Source organism: Panthera onca, chromosome B1 (genome assembly GCF_046562875.1).
Source record: "Panthera onca isolate mPanOnc1 chromosome B1, mPanOnc1 haplotype 2, whole genome shotgun sequence".
NCBI classification, from domain to species: Eukaryota; Metazoa; Chordata; class Mammalia; order Carnivora; family Felidae; genus Panthera; species Panthera onca.
Window position 1 is genome coordinate 188,235,720 of NC_138342.1, and position 20,718 is coordinate 188,256,437.

The window sequence follows — 20,718 nt, forward strand, 5'->3', positions numbered from 1 at the left end:
ATTTATTATATTTAGTAAACAATTTTATGTTATTTATTCTTGGTTGCTTAGTTTTAAAAGTCAATAAATAACAGGGGTGCCTGCATGGCTCAGCCGGGTAAGAGCGTCTGACTTTTGATTTCAGCCCAGGTCATGATCTCATGGTTTGTGAGTTCGAGCTCTGCATCGGGCTCTGTGCTGACAGATTCTCACTCTCTCCCCCTCCCTGCCCCTCTCTGCTAGCACACTCTCTCTCTCTGCTCCTCCAAACGTCCCCAAATAAATAACTTTTTTAAAAATCAGTAATAACAGTATTTTTTCTTAAGAATACTTTAAAGTATTCTTAAAGAAAATTTATATATTTTCTTTAACATAAATAAACAGTATTCTTAAAGAAAATTTATATATTTTCTTAAATGTAAATAAAATTTTTTGAAGTAAATAACAGTATTCTTTCTTTGAAAAAGAAAGTATATGGGGCACCTAGGTGGCTCAGTCAGTTAAGCGTCTGACTTCAGCTCAGGTCATGATCTCGCGGTCCGTGAGTTCGAGCCCCACATCAGGCTCTGTGCTGACAGCTCAGAGCCTGGAGCCTGCTTTGGATTCTGCGTCTCCCTCTCTCTCTCTCTCTCTGCCCCTTCCCCGCTTGTGCATGTACTTGTGTGTGTGTGTGTGTGTGTGTGTGTGTGTGTATGTGAGCACGTGCCCTCTCTCTCACTCTCAAAAATAAACATTAAAAAAAAAAACTTAAAAAAAAGAAAAAGAAAGTATGAAATACTTTTTAACATTTGATATCCTATAATTGATTCTCCCTGTGTATATGCCTTATCAAAGACAAGGTTCCTCTGATCCAGCATGAAAGTCCCCCCAGTTTTGCTAGAAAGGAGGGAGCAGACAGGGCAGGAGGCTGTGGAGAGCTAGGTGTACAAGGTCCAGTTGTGGACGTGACAGTTATGGAGGTGTGACCTCTGTGACCTCTGACACCCTTCAGCCACAGGTTTGGGGCCTGAAAAATGAGGATATGATGCCTAGATCACAGGACCACTCATTCTATGATATGAAATAATTTGTGGGAAGTACCCAAGGCAGTGCCTAGCACATAACAGAGTCTCAATAAACAACTATGCCATTAATAAAAAAAAAAAAATTCCTGGGGTGCCCAGGTGGCTCAGTCAGTTAAGCATCTGACTTTTGATTTGGGCTCAGGTCATGATCTCACAGTTCGTGAGTTCAAGCCTCACGTGGGACTCTATGATGACAGTGCAGACCCGCTTGGATTCTCTCTCGCTCTCTGTCCCTCCCTCTCTCCTACCTTCCCCCTCAAGATAAAAAAAAAAAAAAAAAAAAAAAAAAAAAAATTAAAAAATAAATAAATAAATAATAAAAACATTTCCTGGGATGAGGGGTGCCTGGATGGCTCTGTTGGTGAAGAGTTCCACTCTTGATTTCGGCTCAGGTCATGATCTCACTGTTCGTGAGTTTGAGCCCCACATCAAGCTCTGCACTGGCTGTGTGGAGTCTGCTTGGGATTCTCTCTCTCCCTCCCTCCCTCCCTCCCTCCCTCTTTGCCCCTCCCCTGCTGGTGCGCATGCTCTCTCTCTCTCTCTCTCAAAATAAATAAATAAATAAACTTAAAAAAAATTTCCTGGGATGAAAGAGAAATGCAGAAATCAATTACTAATAGATAAATAATTCAATTTAAAACTTCTTACTGTAAGGCCCATCAGACATTTAACGATCACATAGTTCTTAAACTTGAAGTTTACCTTAACACTCAAAGAAACTTCTAAGAGAAAAACAACCCACTTCTGTAACTTCTGGTCTTGACTATATTGCATCATACCAAGGTGAACTAATCATTGGGTCACAAATTATGCAAAGCATCAACTGCAAACATGATGTTAGGATAGAATGGGGGAGACCACTATTTTCATTTCAAAGAATCGCCATCCTGCCATTAACTACGCTAACAGAGGAGAATTTTAATTACTCCTACAATTCTAAAGTACTTGCTTAAGAACGCATTATATGGTCTCTTTCCAACAGATTTACCTGCTTAATTATGTTTCTTTTGGACTGATCTAAAATTAATCTTCATGTCACATGGTCTTGAGCTTTCTGATGTACACGGTTAGTTAGGAATGTAAAATGACAGTAGGTATTCTTATAAATAATAATAATAATAGCTACCATTCATTGAATGCATACTGAGTCAGGCAGCTTGCCAAATTCTTCAAATGCCTTTCATTGACTATTCACAGAAACACTCTGATGAGGGTATTATTCTCATTTTACGGAAGAGGAAACAGGCTCTGAGAAGTTAAACAGCTTGCACAGGGTCACATATGAGGTAGGATTCAAACTTGGGTCAGCCAGATTCCAAACCCTGTACTCTATTTTTCTAGACTGCCTATTTGTGGGAAATACAGATCAGCCAAAAGAAAATGTTATAACTTCCATTTTACCATCCTCTTTATATTTTTGTTTGGGGCTTTATGAAAACATCCATTTACAAGAATACACCAAGTTTCTTTATTCATAAAGACCAGAAATAGCACAACAATAAAGAGGCAGGGAGAAAAGAAAATCTAGAAGGTCGATAATGATTTTCTTTGTGTTAAGTTTGTGGATGTTTTTTTGTTTCCTTCTTTTTGATTGTCCATATTTTCTAAATCTACTTAAAATTATGAAAATTTCAAAGTAAGGAGGTACATATAGATGAGGAACAAAGGAACTTGTGTGGCACCAGTCGTATTTAGACATCTAATTATGATATTACAACAAAGCAAACCAACAAACAAAACTCTCTGGATACAAACGTATCTAGAGATACGTTTTACTGTTAAAATTTGCCTCCACTTTAACTTGGGAGGTGACGAGGAAGATGTGCCACCAAGACATGATCGCTGCCAGCTTGGTCCTCTGAACTGGATGCCAGTGGCTCTGTTTACTGGCAACAATGGTTTTACCTCTGGATTAAGAATGATTAGTTCTACTTTGGAACAAAATACAGTTCAGTTGGGGCTCGAGAAGAACTGAGAGTCTTGTGGCTATGTACATGTTGAACAATTTCCCTTTGTTAACTAGAGCACCCGGATCTAAAGAAGAAAAGTGGCCACTCTGAGAGGGTATACTTTGGGGAAAAACAATCTGACTTCTTTCACATTGTTGAGAGGTGATCTTAGTAAGAGGGATAGCAAGCGTTAGCAATAACTTTTTTGATGAATTCCATCTCACAATTAGTTTAAAACACTAGACAAAAGAGATGACCCAAGGCATTTAAGTAAGAAAAAGGAAGAGAGAAAAAAAAGAACAATTCAAAAGATCATACCCAAAGCAGTCACCATCCAACATACATTTGCTGACCTGCCTTGCCTAACTTTGTTCGCCCATCATCCCATCCTTCATTTTCGTCAGCATGAGGTAAGGTTTCCTCAGGAGTTAGGCTCTATACCGTAAGAACAAGACAGAAGTTCTTACCCTCCTGGAGCTTTTACTCTCAAGGTCTACTTATACTTTGTGTATGAGGCTGAATTGCCCAATTCATGAATTATAGGCCTGTATAAACAAAACATATAATCATATGAAATGTGGGAAAGCTTTTTCTTAAACATTTATGGTATTCATAAATGTATTACCTATATTTTGTTCTTATGAAGGTGGTGAATGTATGCATACCACTGAAAATAAAGGTGTGGCCTATAACAAAGTATACTCATTCTAATTTAAACAGGTGTAGTTTTTTTTTGTACGTTTATTTATTTTTGAGAGAGACCGCACAAGCAGGGGAGGGGCAGAGAGAGGTAGACAGAGGATCCAAAGCGGGCTCTGTGCTGACAGGAGAGAGCCCAATGCTGGGCTCAAACTTGCAAACGGCAAGATCACGACTTGAGCCAAAGTCAGATGCTCAACTGACTGAGCCACCCAGGTGCCCCAAACAAAACAGGTGTCGTTTTTAAGTTGTACTGAAAATTAGCATACGTTTCAGAATTAGTACTCAGAAGAACCTTCAAAGTTGTTTGTCATTTTAATCAGCATCATTACAAGCAGCATATCTTAAAAGCATGTTAATATATTTGATTACTTTCCCCCCATATTCATGGTTTTCAATTCAATGTTCAAATTTTTCGGAGTGTAAACATTATGGAATATTTATAACCAAGTACCAAAATCAGTTGTCTTTCCATTTATGTGATGTGGAAGAGGGACAACTTCAATGATACGAGTCAATGCTGAGTCACAAAAGTGGCTCATTTCAGGAAAATATGAGCAGGGGATCTTGAGTTGTGCCCTAAATTAATAAAGCCAATTGTTGGGTGATAGATTTTAATGTGTTTATCTGTGAAATGAGAGAGACTTTCTACCAGCCCAATGGGACTACTACAAGAATGAGGAAGTTAACATTCTTGATATTAAAATGTTACGGTCTCTTTTACTTGAATTGACCATCTCAAAGTGTGAGTGGGTGGGCGCTTGGGTGGCTGTTGGTAAGCGTCCGACTTCAGCCTAGGTCATGATCTCGCTGTTCTTGAGTGGGAGCCCCGCGTGGGGCTCTGTACTGACAGCTCAGAGCCTAGAGTCTGTTTCAGACTCCCCCTCTCTCTCTGGCCCTCCCCCACTCGCGCTCTGTCTCTCTCTCTCTCTCAAAAATAAACATTAAAAAAAAAGTTTTTAAATAAATAAATACAAGTGTGAGTGGGTACGCAAATAATGGAGTAAAATATGAGTCCATAGATTTCTCGGGTCTTTTGAGGTAGACACAACTCCAATTTTAGAATCACTTAGCTACTCAGGTATCCTGTAATAACTCCTGAAGTTAATAGTCCTTATCCATTTGAGGGAAAGCCATTAGTGCATACTCAACAGATGAAATGGCAAAGATACATTTATTTTACTTGTCGAGCCACAATGATTATCATGTAAGTGAGAATTTGGAATGTCTTAGTTTAAATGTGGCATTGTGTGTGAGTGGACACTAACCAGTATGTGTTAAAAGACTGATTTACTTACTCCATTGTTTTGGTGTTTTCCATCTTACCCCAATGCCATTTTCTCTCAGAACAGAGTTAACACAACCACTGAAGCAGTGAATGGAGATAAGTGATGGGAAATAAAACCCAAATCTCCTTGCCTCCTTCTAGTCTGTGTAACTAGAGCCATGTTTCATCAGCTTAGAAATTAGCCAGGACCGTTCACGAACCTTTTGATCATAGTAGAGACATTGTTGCTTGGTGAAACCGAAATGGCAGACATAGCCCGTGAGGAACTGCTCACTTTCACTTGCAAATGGTGTTTTGCAGACGGTGTTAAGAGTTTATGTGTATTTCTACGTGTAGGAAGAAACTTCAAGTTCAAAACTATTGAACGTCCGAATCAAAAATTTGGAACTTCCCAGTGCACTAAGACAGGGAGAAGACGATTCAGAAGGAAGAACAGCAGCACAATCACATAACCATTCCTCACCTTGTACATTCTCAAGAATTCTTTAATACTTACAAAGAGTTTTACGAAATATTGCATTAAAACTCAAGGTGATGTAAATGGGATTTCTCTCTTGAATGGTTCTGTTGTAAGAAACTAATGTGTTCTGAAGTTACTATGCAAATTTATCTTTTTTCAAATAAAAGTAAAAATGAGTTTGTAGAATAAAATTAGGATTTTATTTGATAAATTATATCGCTATAGGGGCACCTGGGTGGCTCAGTCAGTTAAGCATCTGACTCTGGAATTCGGCTCAGGTTATGATCCCAGGGGTGTGGGATCGAGTCTCACATCCAGCTCTGTGCTGAGCACAGAGCCTGCTTGGGATTCTCCTCTCTCTCCCTCTGCCCCTCTCCCCTGTCCTTCTCTCTCTCTCTAAAATAATATTTAAAAAATACAATAAAACAGAGGGGAGATAAATTATATCAATATAATGTATTGCATAAGTTTAATTATGTGATTATATATAAATATAACTTATATAATAGTTAATATAATTACATAATACATAAATTATAATTATAAACATAACTGATTTGACAAAATATATCTTGACAAAATTGTTTTGACTTTATTTTGAATAATTTCCGCATGAAACATGAAGGCTCTGAGTATCTCTGTATTTAACTCAAATCTGGATGAGTTACCACAAGTAAGAAGGAGTTCTCTATGGAGAAGGTCAGGAAAAGAAGGAAGGCGATACTATTTCCTGTTAACAGGGGTTAATGACCATCTCAAAGCAGCACAAAAGTAAGCTTGAACAATGGCCTTCAACCCGATTTTTGACGGCTCAAGGGGTGGCGGGGAACAGAACAATATTATGTCAACTGGAAGAAAAACATCATCGCAACAATGACAAGCTAACCTGGTCCAGATCTGTGAGTGAAGCACCTCAAAGAGCAGGTGGTGCCCATAGCCCGGATGTGCCCTGAGACCCGGAGTCATGTTCTCACCATCTCACGTGCTTCGGTTTATAGGCTGTGGTGTTTGTTACTACCTGAAATTTCCAGCACCTTTGTGGTCACCCAAAATAAATGTGGCACACAAGTCCAGTCTGGAGTCTCAAAGGTGTGTTCAAATGCGTGCCAAGTCTTTTAAAAAGAGGCCAAGTGGATAGATCTTAATCGGCCACATGAAAACAGAGTTCAGGTTACAGAATGGTAGAGTCACTTGCGGTTTATAGCTCAGGTGTGCCCACAGCGATGGGCATCATTTGCAAAGTCCTTTCCAACTCCTTCTTCCCTTACCCACAATTGGACGTGCAAATTTAAGGACGGCCTGAATTTAGTCCTCTTTATCTTTTTTGTGTAGGTAGGATTCCTTACAGGGTGTAATTGTAAGACTTGCCAAATAAGCGCATCCTAATATAATGCTATAAAATAAACTCAGCTGCAGGTTTCTCCTTGTGGGGAGATTTTACGAAGTGAGGCCTGTCTTAATAAAGATAATTTCTCACAGAATTATCCCATCTCGAGCCATTTTTCTACTTATCACGAGCGGTGTTATTCTCCTTTGATAACTGATTGATTCTAGGATCACCCTACTCAACAGTCTGGCCAATGCCTCGATTAAAATATACTTATTATTAAACTCTGAAGCTCCAAGTTTTACTTATTTCCTCATGCAGGTAGAGTCTGCTAATTTCTTTCCCCCACTGAATCCCTTCTCACTAGAATTACTGAGAATCTCTCCTCTCCTCTTCATGTCTATGTCTTTTCTTCTGTCTATGAAGACATGTCTTCCTGTCTTTTCTCTTTGAAACCCTCTTTTTTGTTGCCTTTAAAGCTATCCCTATCCCCTGACACTTAAAGGTGATACTTACTATTGTGAAGAGCATTACCCTCCAATTTAGTTCATTAGGGGTGTGAAGGATGTGACTAGCACACCGCTAATCAGAGCTGTTTGCAGGCAAAAGAAAGTAGCAGTCGGTGCTAGAGTAGCCTTGGTGTTCAAGGTACAGACTGACAGGTCCCAGGGGGACTTCTCCTATCTCGGATCTAGAATACACTGTCAGTTCCCTTTTACCCACCCCGCCCCCCACCAGAACAATGCGTCTCAGACCCTGCTCCTAGTAGTGGCTTTTCTATAAAGTGATCCTGTACACCCCAAGTGTCAAAATGTAAAGGGGATGATTAGGTAGGCGTTGTAACGTTTCTTCAGCTATGACTTAAGGTTAAATGAAAGGTAAGAGATATGGGGTGCAAAACTGGTGCTGAAAATCTCCAAACTATGCCATGTCTGAGAAATCTTCCAGACAAAGATCTGTGGGTAGAACCACTACATAAAGCCTGACCACCTAGGATTCGTGTCGCTAGATTGAGACATAAAACCAATGAGCCACCAGGGTGAAGATACCTAGTATAAGAAAGAGAGAATGTGGGATGCAGGAGGGGTTCAGAGAGCAATTAGCAGATTTGAGTTTTATATAAAAACTCCTGTGAATTAAAGAAAGAATCAGGCACAGTTCACAAAAATCACGGATCTAAAGTCATTACCATCTTTGTACAAAGGAAGAAAACACAGGTAATATATAGAAATAGCCCCATTTAAAGATGCTAGTTATAATCCCCTCAGGTGCCATAATGATCACCACTGAGAACATTTCTCTATCCCTTACAGCTTGTCCTTCCCTTCGAAATATGTTGTGTGAGGATAATGTTGTCCTTGACTTACTTTTTACTTAAATCTACTCTCCAGAACATCAATTTGTCAATGCCTGTCCCTCTCAGCTATTTCCACTTAAACAAGTGAAGCCTTCTATGCATTTCTGTGGTTGTTTCCATGTTTTCCCGCTCAGTATCCCTGTCTTGGCTCATCTGATACACACACATACACACTCAGTTCATTCCAGTGACCAGACACTGTTCTAGGAACTGGCTGTACTTATGTTTTCAGAGGGAGTCCTGTTCCCAAGGAGCCTACGAGTAAGAAAAAGACCAGTCAACAGCAACAACGAAGTATTAAACCTATATGAACTATATTAAACCCTGTTCTGCAACAGGCTGTTAACTAAGTAACTGATTTTCACGGTCTCATTTCATCCTCTCAAAAGTGTTCTAAAGAAGTAGGTGGTGTTGTGTGCATTTTATTATACAAGAAAATCAAGGTTCAGACAGATTGACTTGCCCAAAGTGATAGGCATTGCCACTCAGGAAAATAAGCCTGGAGGTCAGCTCTGCATGATTCCAAAGATTTGATTCTTTTTTTTTTCTTTTTTACAATGTAATAATTGCTGTAATACAGGGATGCTTATGCCTCAATTATCATTCATTATAAGCGCGGTCAATGGATATAGGTGTTTGTAACAAAGATACATAAGATTATAACTCTGCCTCTCCCGTCTGTGAGGTTATGATAGACTCTTACAGGGCCTTTAAAAGTCAATTCTCTGCTTCTTTTTAATGCCAGTATCTTTCCTCTTCAACCTTCTTCCACTCACCAAATAAGATGGTGCTAATGTTATTGCTTTAAGGAGGCCATTATGTCAATTATAGATAACGTCATGAGCAGAGATGGGAATTTTCTTAATCCAGTTATTGAACAACTCCATGAATTCTTGTTTAAAATCAAAATGGGGGGGAAAAACCCTGTAAAAGTCATAATGTGAGCTATCTGAAATAAGCTATATAAGGAAATTATATTCAATATCTAGGTATGTCTGATCGCTTTCATTTTCCCCATCAGCAAAGTACATGTATTTGTGAAGATTAATTGCACGTTTGTGAAGATCTTTTTTTATCTGATTTTTTTAAAATTACTAACAATTACTGTGTGCCGTCGTGGCTTCCATGCGTTACCTTCTTACTCCTCTTAATATGCTCAAGGGTAATTAATGATATCCCCACTTTTCAGATGAGGGAACTGAGACACAGAGATCATGCCCAACTCAAGGAGCTGATAAGGGACAGAACCAGAAAATTAGCTAAAGACTCTTTATGCTCAAAGCCCATGATTTAACTTTATGGGTTGTGCCTCATTGAGATAATGATGGTAACAGCACAACTAACACTAATGAGTGCTTCTTGTGTACCAGGCATTGTTTTAAGGATTTCCATATATTAGCCCATTCATCCTCATAATAATCACATGAGTCAAATACTGCTACGGTTCGCATTTCATCAACGAGACAAGGAAATTCCAGTAGCCGCACTGTTGGAAGAAATCTGAAAGTAGTCAGATTTTTATGGTTGGCAGACAGCCTCCAGAACCTTGTTCTCAACCATGCTACTCTTGGCAAATATTGAGAGAAAGACAAAATATTTATACATGACCGCCTGTTATAAAACGGAATATATTATGATTTATAGCCATTTCTTCAATTTAGGGTATTTAATCAGAAGCCATAAGACAAGAACACTTAAAATAGCTTCTTCATTTCATGTGTATCTTTAGTGTTTTTAAAACTGGAAAATTATTGGCTTCCTGATCCAACATCACTTCCTCTCAATTAAGACTGATAGCATTCACCATTTAAAAAAAATTATAAGTAGAAATCTTAAAGGATAATTTAATATTCAAACTCAATACATTACCAGTCTTGAGGATCTTTTCAACATTCTTTTTTTTTTTTTGTAACAAGGACAAATTTCATCATTCAATTTAGATTTTAAAGGCTGGGTAGGCTACGTCCTTTTTTTTGTAACAAGGACAAATTTCATCATTCAATTTAGATTTTAAAGGCTGGGTAGGCTACGCAGAAGTTCAAAGTTTTCGGAACAATGCTGTGGCCATGTACACTGAGAACAGGATAAACAATGGGTTCCTGTTTTGTATTTCCTGCAGAGTATTACTATGTTCTTAGTTCTCTTGACATCACTGATCATTTAATGTTAGTTTTGGAAAATAGCATCAACTATGTTACTATATTTAGAACCAAAAATATTTAAATGATGCAGCGCTCAGGGCTTTAAACACATAGGCTCTGTTTGTCAGAGCAATTTTCACTCCATTTGGAAGTGATAAGAGGCTAGAAAACTGAATGCTACACTGTTGTGGGGGCTTATTGTTGATTCCAGAAGGTTCTTTCAAAACTTTGGAAACTAGACAGCCTACTGCTATCTTTCAGCCCGCCTGATATAATAAACCACTTCTTAATTGCTTGTGTCAAGTACGTTTTCAACCTCCAAGTAAGAGATTATCTCAAGACGACCATTTCACTAAGTGAGAGGTTGGTTCACCTCAAACAACGAGAAGTCCAGTGTGGGTTCGACTCTGTCACCCCACCCTTAGCATGTGCCTCCCAGAAAGGAATTGGCATTTCTGTCGGCTAAGAGGAGCAGATCTTGGTTAAAGGGCAAGGGCTCCTGAGTGGCTCAGTTGGTCGAGTATCCACTTCAGCTCAGGTCACGATCTCGTGGTTTGTGAGTTCAAGCCCTGCCTCTTCGGATCCTCTGTCCCCCTTCTCTCTCTGCCCCTCCCCCACTTGCACTCTCTCAAAAATAAATAAACATTTAAAAGGCAAAAAGGGCAAAGGACCCTTCTTCTCAGGAGGTTCTCTGCTGTTATTGTGTATGTGATAGGTCTTCCCTACATCTTATTAGCCAGAACAGACGGCAAGAAAATTTGGGAAGGTAAAAAAAAAAAAAAAAAAACTAGGAAGGTAAGTTTTGAAATTGGCGTATTACCAGGATTCTACAGTAAAGATGAGGGCAAAAGTGGATTCTCAGTAGGTAGAAAGCATTGTCTGCCACAACTGTGGAACATAATTCATTTATTTGAGAGAGGAATAAGGATGGAAATCGTGACTTGATTATCAAAACGAAATGTATCAGAGAGAAACTTCAGTTGAAAAGGATGCTTAAAGAAACACTTGCTGTAAAAAAGAAGGGCACTTGCCAGAAGGCAAAAGGTGTTGGCTTTGACTCGGAGGTCCAACCCCACCCCGTGTCTGAACACAAAACATCCACTGCTGCTGGCACGTGGGCCCTCTCCTGGAGGCCCGTCCAGATCTAGCTCCAGATCCCGAAAGTCTGGATGTATTCTCCCACACTCCCTTTCTTTTTTTGGAAAATTGAGCTATCATTACTCATTTCTTGACATTTCTGACAGACCCCTCCCATACCATCTTATTTCTCGTGCTTCCTTTTGTGAATAAGACTATTGTTGCTGTTTTTAGTAGGTTGACCTTGCTGGTTGGAGTATGCTCTCCCAAACCTCTCTCTAGCCAGCATGCTTGGAAGGGAGAGTATGTGTAGTCACGCCGAGGTAAACAAATGAGGTTGCTAAGAGCCAGAGGTGAGGGTCTGGGAGCCCCAGCTTCCCCTGGCCACCCGACAACTGGAGGGATCAATATTGCAGCAACATCTGCAACCCACCCGGACACACAAACAGATTGCACAAAGAGGTAGGAAGTTCTGGCTCAGAGGGCGGACGACACAAAAAATATTAGCATTTCCAGTCTCTGAAGTTTCCCATCCCCGACTTGCATTCATTTTGGAGGTCATTTCTCTTATACGCTTGATATAATGAATCTAAAGTTCCTTCCAGCCTTTGAATGCTGGTCAACCGTTCCCTGTTGTTCTTTACTTAACCGTCATCTCTGTGACTTGCAAGGACGCTTTCTAACATTCCGTGTATTATTTACGTGTGTGATTATTCTTGTAAAATTAAATTTTATGGTCATGGCAATCATGGAAATGTGCCATGGATTATTGGGTTAATTCATTCTTTGAATCACTCAGAAAAGATACTTTTCATCTTCAGACATTCTTATTTTTAGCAAATATCCCTCTGCCCAAGGTAGAAGAGAGGGTCTCACAGCCTCGTCTAAGACAACATGGCAAATACCAGCCTCCAGCCTCCAGCCTCCAACTCCTGCTATGTAGCCCAAGCCACATAAAGTTCTCCTTTCCTTTCCTGTTGACATCACCTTGCCCTTTGCCAGAGAACAAGACTGTAAATCTCCCAGCTACTCGTCAGTGACAAGTAATTCATTGTACGTTTATAACTAAGGGACAATACGGACATGAGAAAGCGCTTCATGCCATAGGAATCACAATGGCCTGACGGCACTGCGTTGTTGATATGGTGTTTCTCTTCTGTCTACTCAGAAACTAATAAACAATATCAGAAATGGCTCGCAGAGAGCCAGGTGGTATAACTATCTAGGAACCATCTAGGAAATACGTAACTCTCTCAACAACCCTAACCGCTTTACAGCGGGGACCTCAACTGAGCGATTATAATTAATAATACACCCTACAACAAGTCTTATTACATGGTTCTGAGAAAGGTCTGGAGATATGATGTATGAGTGCAGTAACTTGCTTTATTTCAAACCTATGTTAGAAGATTTTATGTAAATTATTATGATAATAGAATATATTACAGCCTGAAGGTTAAAACAAGTGACATTTGCCTCTTGAGAAAGCTTTTAAACCAAAAATATAACTACAAAGCAATATATTTCAGAGAATCCTCTTGGCTGGAAATAGCTACTTAATTAGAAGACACAGTTTTTTGCTTTTTACAGGATAAGACACTTTGTATTTCACAAGTTCTGATAAATCTATAACAAAACTGTCATCATGTGTTGCTTAATGCCTTCTGGAGAACTGCTTAATCATTTATTTATTCAACAAATACGCATTAAGCACTTACTTTGTGCCAGGCACAAATGCAATAAACGTGGAGGAAATGCAATATGAAGGGGAAACAGGAACTTCCAGGCTAATGGAGGAGAAATGCATTAGTGCATCACACGAACAAACACGACCAAGTCTGACACTCAAGGAAACAAAGAATATGATTGATTGTTCAAGAGTGAAAACACAGGACCTTGGGTGGATCAGGGAAGCCTTCCTGAGGAAGGGGCACTTTGCCTGAAGGACGCACAGCATTAACTGCTGAGCACGGAAGGCATTCCGGTGACAGAGAATAGTGCATGCGACAGCCCTAAGTGTGGTCCATTCTAGGAACTGAAAGACCAGACAGGCTAGAAGCAATGGGGCTACAAGGTAGGTAGGGAGAGGTGGGCGGAAATCTAAGAAGATGGTGCAGAGCCTTAAATAGACCACCTTAAGAAGGCTTATCTTGAAGATTTTTATACCACAGTTAGCAACTGTTGCGTATGCCTCGATTTCAACAGAACATAAATATCAAGAAGAGTTATGGTTAGAAAAACAGCAGAGGCACTTTTTAACTATACGTGGGATTCAAACAGCACATATAAGACCGACAAAGGTTTAACCAGAAAACTGAGCTTTAACACGTTTTAAGATGTCTTTTCTAGATACTCTCTTGCATTTGATGGTAGTTCTCTAACCATTCCTTAAGATTGTCACCTTATTTGGGAAACTCCGGCCCCAGATTGCATAATGGCACACACAGGATGGCACACCATCTCCTAAGAAAACATTTGCTTCACTTTGGTAACCAGGTAGTAGAAATAATTGGACATACGCTTTGACAACTTTCGAATAACTACACCTGCAGGTGGAGAGTATGATGGGGCTTGCCAAACGTAATTCACACAAGCCCAAGCAAAAGCACAGATGTTGGCGTTAAGAAGGGGCTTCTTGCCCAATCCTTGTGCCTATGTTTCAGGGCACAAGTGTGTCGGGTGTGTGTGCCTGGTCCCAAATCACTCAAGCTCTTGGGCTTTCCTCATCAGTGCATGTATTCCCTGTTCAGCACTCAACATACTCAGGTTCCCACAGATCACCTGGCTGACACTTCCTAAGCACAAGATGCCGCCACACGTCACCATTGGTACTGAACGTGCTTCACTTTGTCTCAGGTGGTTGAAGCAGATAAGCATCAAAGACGTTATTTCGCTTCATCTAGCGCTCATTTTGCACCCAACATGCCTGACTTTGGGGTCCACCCCTTCAATCCATCAGCATTACCTGATTTCTAGAGTCTCTGTAGTATGAGACTCTGCCGCTTCAATACACCTTTGAAGCTCATGCCGGTGTTTCAGGCAGTCTTGCTGCCTCTCCCTAAGCACTGAAATATTTGACTAGGAGAATGATACATTGTTCTCCTGGAATATTAGACAATGCTACTCAACTGACATGGGCCAGGGAAGCCTTCCAACATGGAGAGTGCAACTTATTTTTCAAAGGACTTCAGGGAGAAAAAAATGCAGCCTAGAAAACAATATTCATGGGAAAACTACATTCACTTCCTTCCTACTGAGATCCTCACAAATAATAGGAAGTGATGAGGAATCAATCGAGAATTCTGAGTTCTCTTAGGAAAAAAATTTAAACAACGCTCAAAGAAGCCTTCAAAACCCATGCACTCGAGAAATCACACCCATAAAAGTCCCTGGAAATCATTTTGGTACCTAAAAAAAGTGACTGGATTTGACCATACATGGCAACCTGCAGTTACTTTACTCTATTTTCATTGTTAGGTCAATGATAGCATTTACCATGTGCCAGACGTTTCCACATTCTTTTCAGACAACTCCTTTAATCCTCATAACAACCCCACGAGGCCCCATGGTAGGGAAGGAAACGGAAGCAATGGGAGGTGAAGGAACAGGCCCATGGTCACAGAAAAATGGCAGGACCGCTATCCAAATCCAGACCCACTGGCTCCAGAATCTCTGTTCTTAAGCATTACACATGTTTAATGTCTTCTGAAACAACCAAATAATAAAGTGAGAAGGGAACCTACAGACGGTCTCTGCCCACAGAATTAGGATTTAATTTTTTTTTTTAATTTTTTTTTTTAACGTTTATTTATTTTTGAGACAGAGAGAGAGCGAGCATGAACGGGGGAGGGTCAGAGAGAGAGGGAGACACAGAATCCGAAACAGGCTCCAGGCTCTGAGCAGTCAGCACAGAGCCTGACGCGGGGCTCGAACTCACGGACCACGAGATCATGACCTGAGCCGAAGTCGGACGCTTAACCGACTGAGCCACCCAGGAGCCCCAGAATTAGGATTTTAAATACGATCACTGTGGGCCCACCTTCTCTGTTCCAGTGAGGAGTGCCCTTTTCTCAAGCCCTCTGGAACATGCAATGCTCTGAGCCCACCTGAAAAGCAAGGAGTCATCTGGCAAACTGGGGAGATTGTTCCAAATACGGTGCTCGCTTACTTAAAGGCAGAACAAAGGTGTGCTGCAGGATAACAGAAGGTTTCTCTACTCCAGAACCTGTCTTCCTCCCAGTTCTATCAATAGAGAGTTACTTAACTTACCGAGATCCTCTTTTGAGATACAGATATCCTCTGGGACAGTTTGATCTATGTCAACTATGTCCTAGCATGCGTTGGTTTTAATTTGACCACCACTCGGCTCAGAAGAGTCTCAACTTTTATTGCACACAATGGAAGGAGAGAAAGAAATGTACAACTAAACTGATTTTCAACACTTCTATCCATTTCCCCCCTCCTCATCTCTGAAAGATTATTCCAGACCCAGCCTCTGAAACCGATCCTGTCCTTATAGAGAGTTTGAGAAATTCGGTCAACATGGCAGCTGGTCCCACTCATGACTTACGCCAGGTTTTTTTCTAACCAGGTCCTCATCTTATTTTCTGAGCCTGCATCTCTGCTCAGACAACACTTGGTCTGGTGGTCTGGTTCCTCTGAGACCAAGGCTATGCTCTTCTTTATCCAGTCTTCCCTCCAACTCCAACCCTGGGGCAGCTGGGGGCTTCTGTCAGACTTGCAGAAGCCAGGAACACCTCCTTCCAGTCTCCCCGTGCTGGCTGCAACACCCACCCAACTCTACCGTGTGGCTCCCACCAACTCCAGTCTGTTCGAGTCTTATTCTCCCAGCATCTGACAGTCCCGAAGCGTCTGCCCCTCACTGCCCTTCCAGAACATGTCCGGTTTCTGGGTCCTGCTCCTTCTGCCTCTGGTCAGAGGGCCCCACTGCCCACCAAGCTCTCAGTGCTTGCTTTTATGTTAGAATTACGTGGGGGAGCTTTTCAGATATTTTGGGTTTTGATCGGATTAGTGAAAGCAAACTCTCTAGAGATGGGTCCAGTGTACTGATATTTTCAAAATTTTCCAGATAAGCCTCACATATACCCAGGAATGAGAGTCACTATGCTATATTAATTTCTCGCAAATCTCAATGTGCACACATATAACCTGAGGATGTTGTAAAAATGGAGGTGCTGGTTCAGTAGGTATGGGTGGGGCCTGAGTTTTCACATTTCCTACAAAATTCCAAGTGTTGACTTTGATGTTGTCCATGGACTACTCTTTAAGTAGCAAGGCCCCAGACCAGTGGTTCTCAAAGTGTGGTTAAGAATCATTTGGGAAGGTGCCTGGATGGCTCAGTCAGTTGAGTGTCCAACTCTTGATCTCAGGTTGTGATCTCACAGCCATGGGATCGAGCCCCGCATCTGGCTCTCTGCTGAGCATAGAGACTGCTTGGGAATCTCTCTCTCCATCTCTCTCTCTGCCCCTCACCCATGCATGCACATGCACCTGCTCTCTGGTGCACGCTCTCTCTCTCTCAAATAAATATTTTTTTTTTTTTTAGAAAAAAGAATCACTTGGGGACTTGTTAGAGATGCAAAATTCCAGACCTCGCCCCAGACCTACTACTAAATCAGAAACTGGGGATGGGATCCGGCAAAGGCTTTGACAAGCCTTCCAGGTCACTCTGATGCTTGCTACAGTTTGAGCACCACTGGCCTAGATGGCAGTGTGCAACAACGAAAGCCACATATATAATTTAAATTTTTCTAGTTGCCACATTAAAAAAAAAACACAATTAAACAGGTAAAATTCATTTTAACAGTTTCCTTAACCTAGGATGTCTGAGGTACTCACAGTTCAATATATAATCAATATAAAACATGAGTTTACATTCTTTTTTTATAGTAAGTCTTCAAAATTCAGTGTGCATTTTGCAATTATACGACATCTCAGTTTTGACTAGTCACATGTTAAATGCTCAATAGCCCATGTATCCACCATATTGGACAGCCAAGCTCTAGACTTAGAACAGTGATAATAGTATTAATTTTTATTGAGTGCTGGCTATGTGTCAGGCATTACTCGGTTAAGCATTTTATGTGATTATATAAGCCCTACCACAACCCTGTGGATTGGTAGTATTATCATCCCCATTTTATACACAGGAGGGGTTATGCCAAAGCCGTTATCTGTTGCACCAATATAGGAAGCCCACTCCCATATAAGCGTCCGCAATTGTTTTCAATCACTTTGTGTATAAAAACCAAAATGAAAGAGAGAAAAAAAATATGATAAAATCATGAAGATTAGTACTATGAGAACAGTTGCTAAGACATCAGTCGCTTGTAAAAGTCATGGCGGTGGGGCGAGTAGAAAAGACCCAATATGCTATCTTCTCATTTTTAAAAATGTGCCAAAAGTCCAACTTGCACTCTTCTGTGCCAGCAAATCTGCTGAAAGGTGTTAATCTGCCTGGCTGTTTGGACAGTTGGGATCTCTGGGGAATGGCGGGACCTTGATGAGTCATGACGCAAGACAGGGCTCATCCTGGATGCAAGCAGCTAGCAGGGTCAGAACCTGTCCGCTTAAGAGGAGACTGTGACGTAAAACGACTCTAGTAATAGTTAAACATGAGGCAATGGGCTTCTCTCAGTGTTCGTGTGGAAAGCAGGAGGTTTGGAATTTAACCAAATTCCAATGGCTGCCTTGGTGGTCTTCCTTTTGTTAACTTCCATAGTGTTGCAAAAACAGCCCATTTTCACACGTATTTTTCTTTTCATTATAAACTGTACAGAGGAAAAAGGAAAAACAATTAAAAAGAATTTCTAGGGGCGCCTGGGTGGCTCAGTCGGTTAAGCGTCCAACTTCGGCTCGGGTCATGATCTCTCGGTCCGTGAGTTTGAGCCCCGCGTCGGGCTCTGGGCTGATGGCTCAGAGCCTGGAGCCTGCTTCCGATTCTGTGTCTCCCTCTCTCTCTGCCCCTCCCCCGTTCATGCTCTCTCTCTCTCTCTCTCTCTGTCTCAAAAATAAATAAAAAAAAAAGTCAAAAGAAAATTAAAAAAAAAAAAAAAAAGAATTTCTATCTGAGGCTCCAATTTGCCAGAATTCCCATCTCTTGTTTTGCCAAGTAAAGCACCCTTTTTGAAACTGGCAGGTATTGGTGACATAGTAAAATGTGACCATTTAAAATAAATGAACAGAAAAATACATGATTCTAGACAGATTTTTAAAATTCTGCTATGTATTTTTAAAATAAAATTTTTTTTAATTTGATTAGATATTTCAAACTTAAGTTATAGTTCTTTTTTTTTCATTTAGATGTCTGTGTAGTTTTTTAATTTTTTTAATGTTTATTTAATTTTGAGAGAGACAGAGCATGAGCAGGGGAGAGGCAGAGAGACAGAGAGAGGCAGAGAGAGAGAGACAGAATCCGAAGCAGGCTCCATGCTCTGAGTTGTTGGCACAGGGCCTGATGCGGAGCTCGAACTCACAGACCCAGACCTCAAGATCATGACCTGAGCTGAAATCGGACACTTAACCGACTGAGCCCCCAGGCGCCCCATCCGTATAGTTTTATAGTGTAGGGTAGCTGAAGGATTTCACTATTTTATCACAAGACTTGAAATAGCAGTCATGTAACCGTTTTTTTTTTATGTATCATGCATAATCTTCAGTATTTTCTATCATCAATACCAGTGTCTTTAACTGTAAAGACACAGTTGGATTTGATCTGAGCCTCTAGCAACCCACCTTCATAGCATCCGTTATCAAATACATCCGGGTGGTTTTCACACTGGACTAAGGATCAGGGACTCTTCTCCCACCCCTTCTTAGCAGGACTTTCTCCCTGCCTAAGCATTCTCTAGGTTACAGGAGTAGAGAGACAGAGAAGTCAGGGATTTCACAGACGCGGAATACAGGTTTTTAAGAAAATACCTAAGTGTGTTTTGGGGTAGGAAGTCACAGATTTTCCTTCTTAGGGGTGCTGTCAAAGGTGCAGTAAAGCCACAGAAGCCAGAAGTTGGTCTGATGGCCACCCATAGCATCTTCCTGCAGTCCTAGTCGAGAGAAATCCCGATCTCCCGTGGCCATGGTTTGAAGTCTCCTCATGTGACCAAGAGATTGTAACAAATGCTCTGTATTCTTTATTCTTGCTGCCTTGGTGTGCTGTGAGCCTTCTGAGGCAAGGACCCTGTTTATTTCACTCACTCTTGTTATTCTCACAATGTATGACACACAGGAGGCTCCCAAGTACCGGCCACATAAATTGCTGAATGAATGAACAGCACTCCTAGATCTTAATTTATAATTCTAGAAATAAAGTGAAAGCCCCAAGTCTGCTGCTCATTGTTGGTGACCCAATCCAAATTACTCCTTTGGAAGCACAAGCAAGGGATCCGTGTCTGTCTGCATCATGTCACTGAATGGTCCCCAGTCGCTGCCAACAGATAAGAAATGTCAACAGCTTAACCCAGTAGCTTTCAAAAATAGCACAGTTGACGAAACTGGAAATTTAGGTGCGTGCGAGAAATAAACCATTTGTGTTCAGTCTTAAGAAGGATAGGGTGACAACAGACATTCCTCGGAGAGATCTAAAATATTTTTTAAGACCCCCAGAAGCGAGTAATCAGCAGAAGAAACATCTTCCCTCTCAATAAGGCACAAAGAGGACACCTTCTTTTCAACACATCAGGTAAGTCATTCGGGAAAACTTGAGGATTGCGGCACGGCACCGTGTGTCTTTAAGATTTCAGTCAAGTTGTTTCTGCTGTTGTCGTTTTCAACAGTGTTGGCAGTTTTCCTCAAAATGTAAATGAGTATTTGTACAGCGAACCACGTTGTCGTGGGTTTCCTGGTTCGTGCTCCCCCCCCCCCCACCACGTGGGGAAAGGGGGAGGGAGGTGGCGACTCAGGGAAGGCTTTTTCATCCCTTTGCAGACAACTCCGGCTGCTGTTAATGCTGAAAATAGCTCAAATGCTCTCAGAACAGTGGCACCACCCAGCAGCTGGGATTCTTTCCCTCTCTTATTTGCCGTCTCTCTTGCCTTTTTTTCCTTCAGACACTTGGATTGGACTTAATCTTAAACCTCTGGAGTTCAAGACCTTTTAAAAAGGGCTAAATAAACAATCTCTACATGTAAAAGGCCACTGACTCCTACTTCCTCTGTTTAGAGCAACTGTTGAGCCCAGCTGCCTGTAGGTAAGATTTTTTTTTTTTCCTTCTGGAATTATTTCATTGGTTTCTGATATGTGTCTGACGATCGTCTTTGACATAACTCATTTATAGTGAAGGTATGGGGCGGCTGTGCACGATTTGCAGGTAAATGTGGTGTTCCGGAATACAGCAATGGCATCTGGACATTTCTGTGGCT

The 20,718-nt window shown here is 41.0% G+C and overlaps 1 protein-coding gene across 6 annotated transcripts in view; it reads left to right on the plus strand.

Annotated features, from left to right (window-relative positions):
- Positions 1–19,833: 19,833 nt before the first annotated feature.
- SORBS2 (sorbin and SH3 domain containing 2) overlaps positions 19,834–20,718 on the plus strand; it is a 183,700-nt gene continuing 182,815 nt past the window's right edge. For 2 of the 6 annotated variants that reach the window (XM_078445303.2, XM_078445306.2), the window contains exons 1-2: positions 19,834–20,039; positions 20,407–20,546. The gene's annotated coding sequence lies outside the window, so the exon portion shown is untranslated. The remainder of the gene's footprint in view (positions 20,040–20,406; positions 20,547–20,718) is intronic. The other 4 variants (XM_078445307.2, XM_078445309.2, XM_078445323.2 and 1 more) reach the window with 2 other exon arrangements.